This window comes from Corvus cornix, chromosome 6 (genome assembly GCF_000738735.6).
Source record: "Corvus cornix cornix isolate S_Up_H32 chromosome 6, ASM73873v5, whole genome shotgun sequence".
Taxonomy (NCBI): Eukaryota; Metazoa; Chordata; class Aves; order Passeriformes; family Corvidae; genus Corvus; species Corvus cornix.
The window spans coordinates 25,326,602-25,337,193 of NC_046336.1; the positions used below are offsets into that span (position 1 = coordinate 25,326,602).

Consider the following 10,592-nt stretch of genomic DNA (forward strand, 5'->3'; position numbering starts at 1 on the left):
TGTTTGTAAATATTAGACGTTCAATTTTTTTTTTTCTAGTTTAGTTCAGCATTATCCCTGATATATGTTGAATTCACAGTCTAAAAACTCAAAGGAAAGTTTTGTGGTGTCTCAACTCTTGGTCAAGCAGCCTGTGTACTTTTATTAAATTCAGATTTAAAAGACAACTATTTGCAGAAGCCAGACTAGTTCTTTCATCTATTTGGGTAATAATTCTGGAGGGTAATAATTGGAGAAGGTGTTAATTTGTAGACATTCCCCATTATCTCCAACTGTGCAAAAGCATCTGGTTTAATAAGGCTTCTATATAATATGAGAATTTACAGAATACTAATATCAGTATTGCTTTAGCATAATTCACTTGTTTAGTTCAGAGTTAGTACAGAGAAGTATGGAGTTACTGCAGATAATGTGAGTCAAGCCACCCCTCATAGTGTTCTGTAGCAAGCACTGGTACAGCAATTCAAACTGCAGATGTACCACACTGTACTGCAGTGCCTCTCAGCCTGAAATGTTCACTGATGAATTCAGTGTCCAAAGGAGTGCAGCAATAGACAGTGAGAGTGTATTAGCAGAGGTGAAAAGTTGCATGTCCCCTTCTCTTTATTTGTTTACCAAAAATTCAAAACTGTTGATCCCAGAGAAGAAACGTAGCTGTTTAGCATGAGCATTCAGTTGCCTCGTGTTGCTGTTGAACCCCAAATACTTTAAGAACACTTCAGAAGCAGTGGTTTCTCCTTTTGTTTACCTCACACCAGTCCTGCTTAGTAAGAGCTTGATCTGATCCAAGCTCTCTGTCTCCATCACAGCATTCCAAGCCTCAGCTCTTAATGGATATGCTCGTTAATGTATATGCTAAAGGAAGCATATGGCTTTGCAAATCAGGGAAGATTTTATTTAGTAATAGAGTTTTATTTAGATTGCTCATTAATTCTTTAAATCAGCTTTTGGTTACAAGTATTTGCTTAAGTTTATGCAACATAAACTGCATACAACTACAACTCAAATTATTTCTTATGAATAATGTATTTGAACAAATATAGGCCTTTAATGTGTTTGCAGATCATTTGTAGTCAGCTCATAATTTTTATGTCTGAGCTCATTTTTTCAAGTTATTTACTCGATTAGGTTAGAAGTGGGATTTTATATGTCTCCAAGTGTTTACTATGTAATTTTCAAGGTGTATGATTTACTGCTTGAGGTGCTTTTTTCCATCTCCTTGAAAAATCTCTGGGAGTCCACCTACCTAATAGCATCCTGAAACATTTATTGTGTTTGAGTTTACTGTGCAGGTAATGGAAAGAGAAGCATAAACTGATGAAAAACATTTCTCTGCTTCTTGTGCAAATATTGAATTCATGCAATGGTTGTGCTATCATCTAATAAACTCTTTTGCATTCCTCCTATATGAAAATGTATGTGTCCAAATATTCATAGCTAAATAGAATCATCGTACGCATGGATTAGCATAATTCAGATTAAAGCAGTAGAATAAACCTTGAGAAATATTTCAAGAGGAAATAATTTTGTTACCAAGTCATGTTTTCTGAAACAGAAATGTTTCTTTCAGATCAGTTTCTGAGCACCTGCTGGAAGTGCTGCTGTTTCTGGACCCCAGTGTCCTGGTGTAGCCCTGCTCAGCCTCCCACTGGCCCTTCAGAGCTGGCATGGATTCAGGTACTTCTCATTTCTTTTAACTGATCCATTCCAAATCATGGTAGCTTAAGTTTCTGCTCACCACCCAACCCCTTGCTGGTCATTCAGTCACCCAGAGACTCCAGTCACACTTGTGCTTTGAAAGGGACAGCTCAGGGATGACAAGCCCATGAAAATGAAATGGCTTTTTTCTGTGTCACTGTTTTCCTGGGTGATAGGATTTCCACAGCAGCTCTGTGGCCAAAGGGCTGCTTGTCCTCCCTGAGAGGGAGATTTGCCATCCCTGCAGCCCTTTCCTAGCAGGAGAGCCCCTGGCTGTGCCCAAGTGAGGCTCACCCTCTTGAAGACTTCAGACACTTTCAGGTGTTGCAGCAAACTGCTCAAGCCTCTCAGAGCTGGCAGTGTAAGGGAAGAGGGAACAGCATGCTCTGGCTGGGAAGTGACGCTTACACCTGGTGTGTGTGTGTGTGTGCAAATGGTGCTGGGACAGAGGCATTTCTACATTTGTCCATTTGAGTCCACGAGTGCCAGGCAAATACCTTAGAGCAGGAGCAGCAATGAGCAGAGCATGTGCTTTGTCCCAAAGGGAGGGCAACTTGCAGTGAGAGCACTTTAGCAGAAAGAGCAATCATGGCATAACAGGCAGTCAGGGATTGCTGAACACAGGCACACTGTCTGAGGCCAAGGACAGCCCCTTGAGCTCCTGGTTATGAGCCTTGGGCTTCGTTTGGGGTCAGGTCTGGCCTGTGCACTAACAAGTGCAGCACAGTCTTTCTCTAGCCCTGATAAGCACCTGTGCCACACTCCACATAAGATCACAAAAATGTCCTTTGTCATTTTTTATCTGTACTCTGTTTAGTACTTTTATGACTGTGCTGATATATTCTGCTGTGATTTTTCCAGTGCAATTTTCCTCCCTGGTAGAGAGTTAAGACAGTTCCTAACATGACTAGCTAAAAAAAAAAAAAAAAAGAAAAGAAAAAACAATGGTGTTTGGAAGGATGCTGTCTATTAATATGCCTTGTAATTAGTATGCCTTGTAATTAGTGTGTCCTGGATCTGTGTCCAAGAGGCAGAATTCCATAACCATTCAAATAACCTCTTTGACTGGGGAGAGTTTCCTGTCAAGGCAAGGGATGGGGGGAAACCAAATGCTGGGGGGTTTCCCATTCTATTCCTTAGCCACTCAGGTCTCTCAGAAAAAATGACTCACGGATCAGTTTCCTCAGATCAGTGACCATTGTCCTCTGCCAGGAGACTTAGTTGCCAGGACAACTGTTGCCAAGACATGCTGGTTTTCCTAGGGAACAATTTCAGCGTGTTATTTCTGTACAGCAAATCATCTCCCATGTCTATTGTTATACCCACGTGAGAAGCCATCAGAGTTCTAGCTCCTTGTGGAAATTGGGAAATGGTATGAAGGGAAAACAAGTCCAGTTACCAAAGGGGAATTTGTAGTCCTAGAGGGATCTGCTCAAACTTTATGGTCTGTCAGACTGTACATGTGCTCTGCAAACAGAGGTCCCAAAGCCCAGAGCTGGGAGCCTCTTCAAGCCATGAGATCAAAATGAATTCCCAAGTTTACAATATTTAAAAAAAATATTTCGTTGGAAATGGGATAAGGTCCTCGGGGATATTCTGCACTGTAATAAGTAGCTATATAGGCTCTTATGATTGAGTACAGTGGCTGTGATCAGCCATTGCATGTGCTGGAAGCAACAGGTTCCACCACCTCACCCACCCTGGGAAATATTTTTTGGAATGATTAACATGTCCTCAAAAGACAATTCTGTTCCCTTTGAAACTGCTTGTGAGTTTTATATCACCTGAAAGATTGTCTTAGCTTCACTTTTTTAGTGGTATAATGTTAACGGCATATACACAGCAATAAAGAATCTTCCTTGTTACAGATGCTTTTAAAGTTTATCATTCAAAACTTTGCCACTCCTGTACTAGTTTCCAATTTTTTTTGCATCAAATTCTTTTTGTTCAAGAGGAAAATGGTTTTGATTATTCTATTATATTAGATGAAATTCAACTGAATGGCTGTAAGCTAGTTAAATAGATAAACTCCCCTCTTGAGAAATACAAGGAAATTTAACACTATTCTTGTCCACCAGAGGTCACTTACAGGCCACTTTATTTATTGGTGGCTGTGCTTCCACTTGCCTAGTTAGCCTCTGTTGTTTCCCCTATGGAGTACTTTTGGATCAGCTGTTGAAATGCAGGTCCTGAAGACCCTGCTAATGACTTTGAATCTTTTCTAGAATCGTTAATTTCAAGAAGCAGAAAGGAAAACTCCTGCTGAAACATAATAAAAATCATTAAGAACTATAGGGACTTTATTGATCCCATAACCTCGGTGGGTAATCTCAGTATCTACACCATGCTTCACAAGTTTTGCTGTGCACATTAAAGGATCTTGAGTGTGAGCCGACTCTACCCTCTATTACTAAATCTACAGGGGATTCTTATCTGGATTCTTATCTGCTCAGTCTTAACAAAGCCTTTCTCAATGTGCCCTTAAGCTGAGAAGCAAAATGTGTTTACAGCTTCTGATAGTTAAACTGTATGTGGATGTCAGCTCTTGCATGCTAGTGGAGGCTTCCGCTTCATAAATTTTTGCTGCAAAATGATGGAAACCTCTGAGAAATCTTTATGTGACAGATCAGTTGTCAAATGTGAACAACTCATCCAACTTCGGTAAAAGCTGCCATTCTGCATCTTTTGTTGCAGCTAGAGGGAAGAGCTGGAAATCAGAGATGGTGTTTCATGAGCCCTTAAGCATCAAGACAGCCTCATCATGGCCTGTGTTTGAAGAAGCCTCAACAGAAAAGAACACCCTTCCCCTTACAGCTCATTTACAGTAGATGAAGGAGAAGCAAAGGAAAAGAGAGAGAATATTCCTGTTCATCCAAGTTGAATGAAGGATAGAAATTCCCCAACAGTGTATAGACCCCTTTAGCCCAATAATTAGATAACGTGCTCTGAGCTTTGTATGAATGGCATTTATTTTTGTTTTGCTACTGTTTGATGGCAAGACTTAACCACTTCTTGCCCAGAGCAATATAGTGCTGAACAGTTCAGCATCGTATACCTACATCAGCATCAACATATTTTTGTATGATTCAGTTGAGTAAATACCAAGGTGTAAACTCAGGTTTTATTATGGAGCACAGTAATTTATCTTTGTATGTGGGTGTAGTGGAGCAGACAAAAACCTGCAATATTCTGTCTCTCTAGCTCCCTAATTCTTTTGATACGGGGGTAAGATCATAGATATTCTCAAGTATAAAGATATGAATATGCAAAGATTTTACACTGTGCTTAGTTTTCTGGTAGCACTAAGCAATGCATTCTTTGCAGGAGTCAGCCAGAAAGCTGGGTGAAAAGTGCCTGGTGCTGGATAAAACCTTTTATGGAGTGAGTGATGTCCCATACAGATACATTACAAATGTATAAGGTAAAATCCTTTAAAGCTCCATGAAGTCAAAGAGAGAAGTTGTTTGACTTTATAGTCAAACTTCTACAATGTAAGTAAAGTAGAAGAGCTGACTGGAAAAAGAACAGCATCTTGATGTTATTTATCTTCATTCAGAATCTCATGCTTTTAAAGCTTGCACCTCTTTTACCTCAGATGACAGAAAATTCAGTCAGCAAACTTTACGAAGAGGAGGAGTAGCTCAGTACAGGTGTTCTTAATAGTCAGTGTTCTGAGTGAGGAATCCTGTGTGAAACTTTGAATCTCAAACATAGCTTCCTCTGAATTAAGCAGGTTGTTTGGGTTTTTTGGTCTAGTCTGCTTCAGAACTGTCTCACTTTTTTAACAGCTTCTGTAAAGATTATGCTCAGCCTTGCAAACTGTGTTATTCCTGTGGCATTATTCCTAGTGAGTCCTACTATAGAAATTCCCTACTCTCTCACAAGCAGTTGATGCTTTTACCTTGCTCTTAATATACCAAGCAGTCACAGGACACTCAAAGATTTTATCATGAATGAGGGATGACTATTTCTATAAGATAGAAAACAAAACAGAAAGCAAGTGTTCATGTGCACAGTCCCTTTGGGGGGCTGACAAGTCAAAAGAAATAGACAGAGAGCTTCAGCTCTGCTCCATCCTTCTTATTGTGCAGAAGCACAGATGCATGGTAGGATGCACAGGCAAGGGATAAATCTCTACTAATTCAGAAGAAAATGATCCTGCACGGGACAGCTTCCATTTTGTATTTTTCTAAGAGCTCAAATTACGCTCCCTGTATGAGCACCTATTAAGAATCGTGCTTCATAATGCTTGCTCTGAGTTTTTTCTGAAACAGGGTTATTCCTAGAGTTTTGTTCTTCAAAAGTCTTTAAACCTGTCTGTAATTGTCTCAATGAAAAGTTTGAAACACTTTGTGAACTCCTGGTTTCAGAATAAAAGCACTCTGATGGTCTGACATCAAAGTGAATCAGTGAGGTAGCTGTGCATTTCTATCCAGTGCTTTAGCCATATATTCTTTTGCAAGTGTCTAGAAGCTGTCACCCTGTTATGTTGTGATGAAAATAATTGGATATAGTTCCCACTTCTGTTATTCCCATATGATATTGCTGCTGGTGAAGAATACTCAAAACTGATGGCTCCAAAGGAGAGTCTGAAACTTCAAAAGCCAAGTTTTCTCCTGTGCTGAGCTGCTTCCGTCTCCAAGGAAATCTGCAGAGTTTCACTATATATTAAAGAATATGCAGACACAAGGCCACTCCACCCAAGGAATGGTATGCAGAAAGAAGGTACATTCAAGGATCTAAATAGTGAGGAACTCTGTACGCAAACTTGGAATCAGAACCAAATAATTCTGGAGGAAGAGAAGGCTGTATAGAGATAAGCAGATAGAAAAAGAAATTACAAACCCAGTGAAGAAAAACATGTAAGAGTTTGTGAATACTAAGATATCTGCCCTTATGATTTATATTTGTCACTTAATGCAGAAATTTACAATAGTCCTGTCAGTTTTGTACATTATATAAACATGCTGGGTTTGACAGAGTTTAGTAAAATTTCTGCTGTGTGGAAGAACTATGTTTCAGCAAGATGGAGTCTTGACCTAATGAGAGCCTAGGGGTGGGGAAATTGCTGACAATCCTGTCTGCTTCATACTTCTGCTTTTGCAGGGAAGCAGCCTCCAGGGAAGTTCAACAGTCATACAACAAACCAGACATTTTTGTGGGTTACAAGGTTACAAGTTGGGTGCCGCGTGTTGACAGCACATGGATCTCACGTCTGCTTCCTGGCCAAAACAGCAAAGGTCAGCATGGAAATTTCAGCTTCTTGTTAAAAAAATCCAACAGATCTCTAGTTCCAAATCTCTTTTTAATGATGTTGGCTCTACAATGTTTTTATCAAATCATGTCTGATAAGTAGCACTGCCCTGAGCTGATGTGTTCATTATATTTTTAAAGACACTAAATTTGTCCTAGCTCTTGAATAGGAAAGATACAAGGCAACCTGACAGCCTATAACTTCTCTCTCTGAAGCCACCAGAACAGAGAATAGTAGCCCCAGAAATGGGATCCTGGACAAAACCCCTCCTGACACTGCTGCAGGGATGGAGAACTTTGATTTTTAAAGCGGGAAACATCTAACAGACCTTACTCTTGGTAAGGAAATTTTGTGCAAGCAAAATTGCTGAAACATCTCTTCCTCAGGATTAAATTTTATGCTATTAATTTTGCAGAGCTACTTAGCACACACTGTTCTGGCTCCTGTACTTTCCACGTCCACACAATGGTAGCATGGCCAGCTGGACAGTGCCAACTCTGTCACAGGAAAGGCACTCACTGCAGTTAAGCAAGCCTCAAACAGACTTCCCTCTCCTAGGTTATCAAAAAATGCATCCACTGACTGAATAAAGGGGAAAAACCTTACAGTCAAAACTCGGTGCCTGCAGTTGTGCTGATTCTTTAGTTGTTCATTTGTACTGTAACACAGCCAGCGTCTGCCCAAGGCTAGGCGAAGAGCAAAGGGCTCACTCCTGATTGTCGTATGCAGCCCCTGTAAATAGGGGTGGGAATACTGAGGTAGGCAATCATTAGGATTGTGCAAGATGGAGATAAGGCAGTGAGCAACCTCTTCCCAAAACAGAGCACAAAATAACAGCTTTTAGTAGAAATGTGGAGGATATACCTTTTTCTTTTGGCAGGCTTGTCCTCATGCTAAAAATTCAGCAGGATTCTGTTTCACTTCTTCTCTCCAGCATTCTGTTGTGCTGACTGCCAGGCTTGTAAAAGTGTTGGTAAATAATGAGTTCCTTTGCTGGGTGTTTGAGTGTACTGAGGCCATGCAGCCTTTGCAGGTTGATGCAGACATGATGGTTAGAAGGGACTTTTGTAGGCTGCTCCCAGCAAGCTGACGAGGGGGACTGTCAGGAGGAGATAATCCCACAGTCTAACAGCATTCTGTCCCTGCCTAGTTGGTGTGTAAACACAGGTTTCCTACTACTTAACTTCCACAGGGCTGTCAGGTTCTCAGCTTTTGGGCTGATGACCAAGAGCTGTGATCTCCAAGACTAGATCTGGAAAAAGGACTTCCTGCTGTCCCTTCCAGGTTCCCTTCTCTGCCATTACCTGAATTGGCTTAAAGCATATTTTAAAGAGAAAAAAATAATTACCTGAGACCTCTGTCTTCAAAAAGGAGCTCCTAAACCAGTTACCTTCAAAATATACATTTCTGGGCATCTTTTAAAGCCCAATTCTGATCTCTGCTGAGATTATCTCTGCATAAGTCTTAGGACCTGAAGACTGTGATTAAATCCACACAATAGGATTCTCCACATGGAATTCTCTATCCTTCTATAAATATAAGCATGGATTCCAAAACCAGTTTTTTTCTTTTTCAGCTCCCTAAGATTTATTCAGTTTTTGTGAGAAATTTGGTGCATTTTGCTTTTTTTTTATCTAAACCAGTGTTGGAGCTGATTGTCATTGATTGCTTTGGAAAATGATTTAATTGCTAGGAAACCCTGCCACCATTTTGCCAAAGCATAAACAGGCCCTTGGGCTCTTCTAGAATAAAAGGTTAGAGCAGTCATCCTGGAAAACTATGGAGGCAAATAGATTTTAGCTCTTGTCAGGCAAAACCAACAGAGATTTGTGTGAGGTCGAATCTCTGTAGGGAGTGGACTTATCTGAAGGCTTACATTTTGTTTTATTGCACCATTATTTTTAGCTTTCTCTTGTTACCTTCAAGGGAGACACCAGCAATGTCAACTTCCCCAGTGTTGGATAGTTCACATAGTATAGAAAATCAGCAGAAGGAAATCCTTACAGAGCAGTTAGGAACTGTCTGGAGCCCATGAAATTGGATAAGAAATATACACCAGGATTCAAGTTTGTTGTACAAGTTGGCTAAATATCTTCCTTATTTTATTTTAGTGTGTGCCATTTCTCCAGACTTTGATGGGAGCCTAATGGAGGAAGCACAAAGAAGTATATAGAAAAATGGTGCTCCTTAACCTCTGCTTTTTATCCTAATTATAATGTTCTTACAGTAATATTCTGGTGATTATACTCTATATTGTACCTTATCAGATGAAACCTGACAGGGGAAGCTGCTCTCTGTGGGAAATATTTTCTGAAGCTTAAAATAAAGAGAAATAATTGAGGTGAGTAGCAGAATTCATGCTGGATTTGATTTTTCTCTTGTTACCCAAATCTGTCAATGAAATGGTGCTTCCCTAGGCTTCTTTTTTTGACTGGTAGAACTGGGAGAAATTAAGACTACTTGACTTTAGTATGTGGCTTATTTACTATAAAAGTTTGCTAGCTCACGTTTGTGGTAGTTTAATTTGGGGTTTTTTTCAGTTAAACACAGAGTGCATGGGGTATGATTGCCTTACATTTGACCCTCATACTGAAAACAAGGGCAATCACTGTGGTGCAGCTTGTCAGAGCTTTACCTTATGATGTTACTGTCTGTTACTGCTGTTCTGCTCAGAGAGGGCAGCAAAGGATTGTAGATCTTTTGGAATACAAAAGGAGTTCAGCTCTGAGATGTAATCCTGAGGAGAAATGTATCTTTTTAATATACAGGATCTGAAAGGAGAAATAGGAGAAGCATTCAGATCATTGCTGCTTAAACACACTTCACATTTTGTCCTTTTAGCTGTGGGTGTTTGCAGGTAGTGGAGACTCTAAGAAAAGCACTTAATCACTTTGAGATTAGCAATTGCAGCAACCCTGATTGCTGTGAAAAGAAGAGTCCCAGCAGAAACACAAGGAGCTGTTGAGGATTCATCCTCAACTGGAATATTGTATGACTCATTTGGCATGAAGATAAATGCTGTAATTTTAGACATACAACGAACAAAACACTGTAATTAATTTGTAGCACAGTGAGATTAATGACTGTTGTGATACGAGGTATTTTCATTAGACCTCAAGACTTTCAGACTCTTATAAGCTTGGTTGTTTCTTTTCAGGTTTCAATATGTACAGATACAATCAGGGGCTGTATGACACGGTTCCTACACTATCCCTTTTGCCTGAAGACAGGAGTGTATTTCCCAGGTAACCCCTCAAAATAGTGTAAATGGAGAAATTTATGAAATGGCTCTGTTTGATTTGTCACAGAACTGTAGATTTAACAATGATTCTTTTTCATCCTTTCAATGCCTGGGCTTTCACTGCTGACAGTAAGAAGTTCAGGTAACACAGAAAAACCTGAAAAGAAAATTTATTCCTGCCTGGAAGTTCAGTGCAGTGGTCCTGCAGTCAGTGTCCTACTAGCCAGAGATGGTCCCAAAGGTGCAAAGGGAGAACAGGTACAGAGCTATGAGCATTTAGCAATACTGTAATTTTGACACTCCTTACCATCCCTTTACTCTTGTTTCATGCCTCCTTCAATCTTTCATTTTGTCTTTTCACTCCTGTCCTTCTCTTCTGCCCCATTAGCCTTTTGTAGG

The 10,592-nt window shown here is 40.1% G+C and overlaps 1 long non-coding RNA gene across 1 annotated transcript; it reads left to right on the forward strand.

The window, feature by feature from the left end:
• Positions 1 to 1,573: 1,573 nt before the first annotated feature.
• On the forward strand, positions 1,574 to 7,588 carry LOC120410241. Its single transcript, XR_005602230.1, has 3 exons — positions 1,574 to 1,677; positions 4,393 to 6,938; positions 7,168 to 7,588. It is a non-coding gene; the product is annotated as an uncharacterized LOC120410241 (long non-coding RNA).
• The last annotated feature ends 3,004 nt before the right edge of the window (positions 7,589 to 10,592 follow it).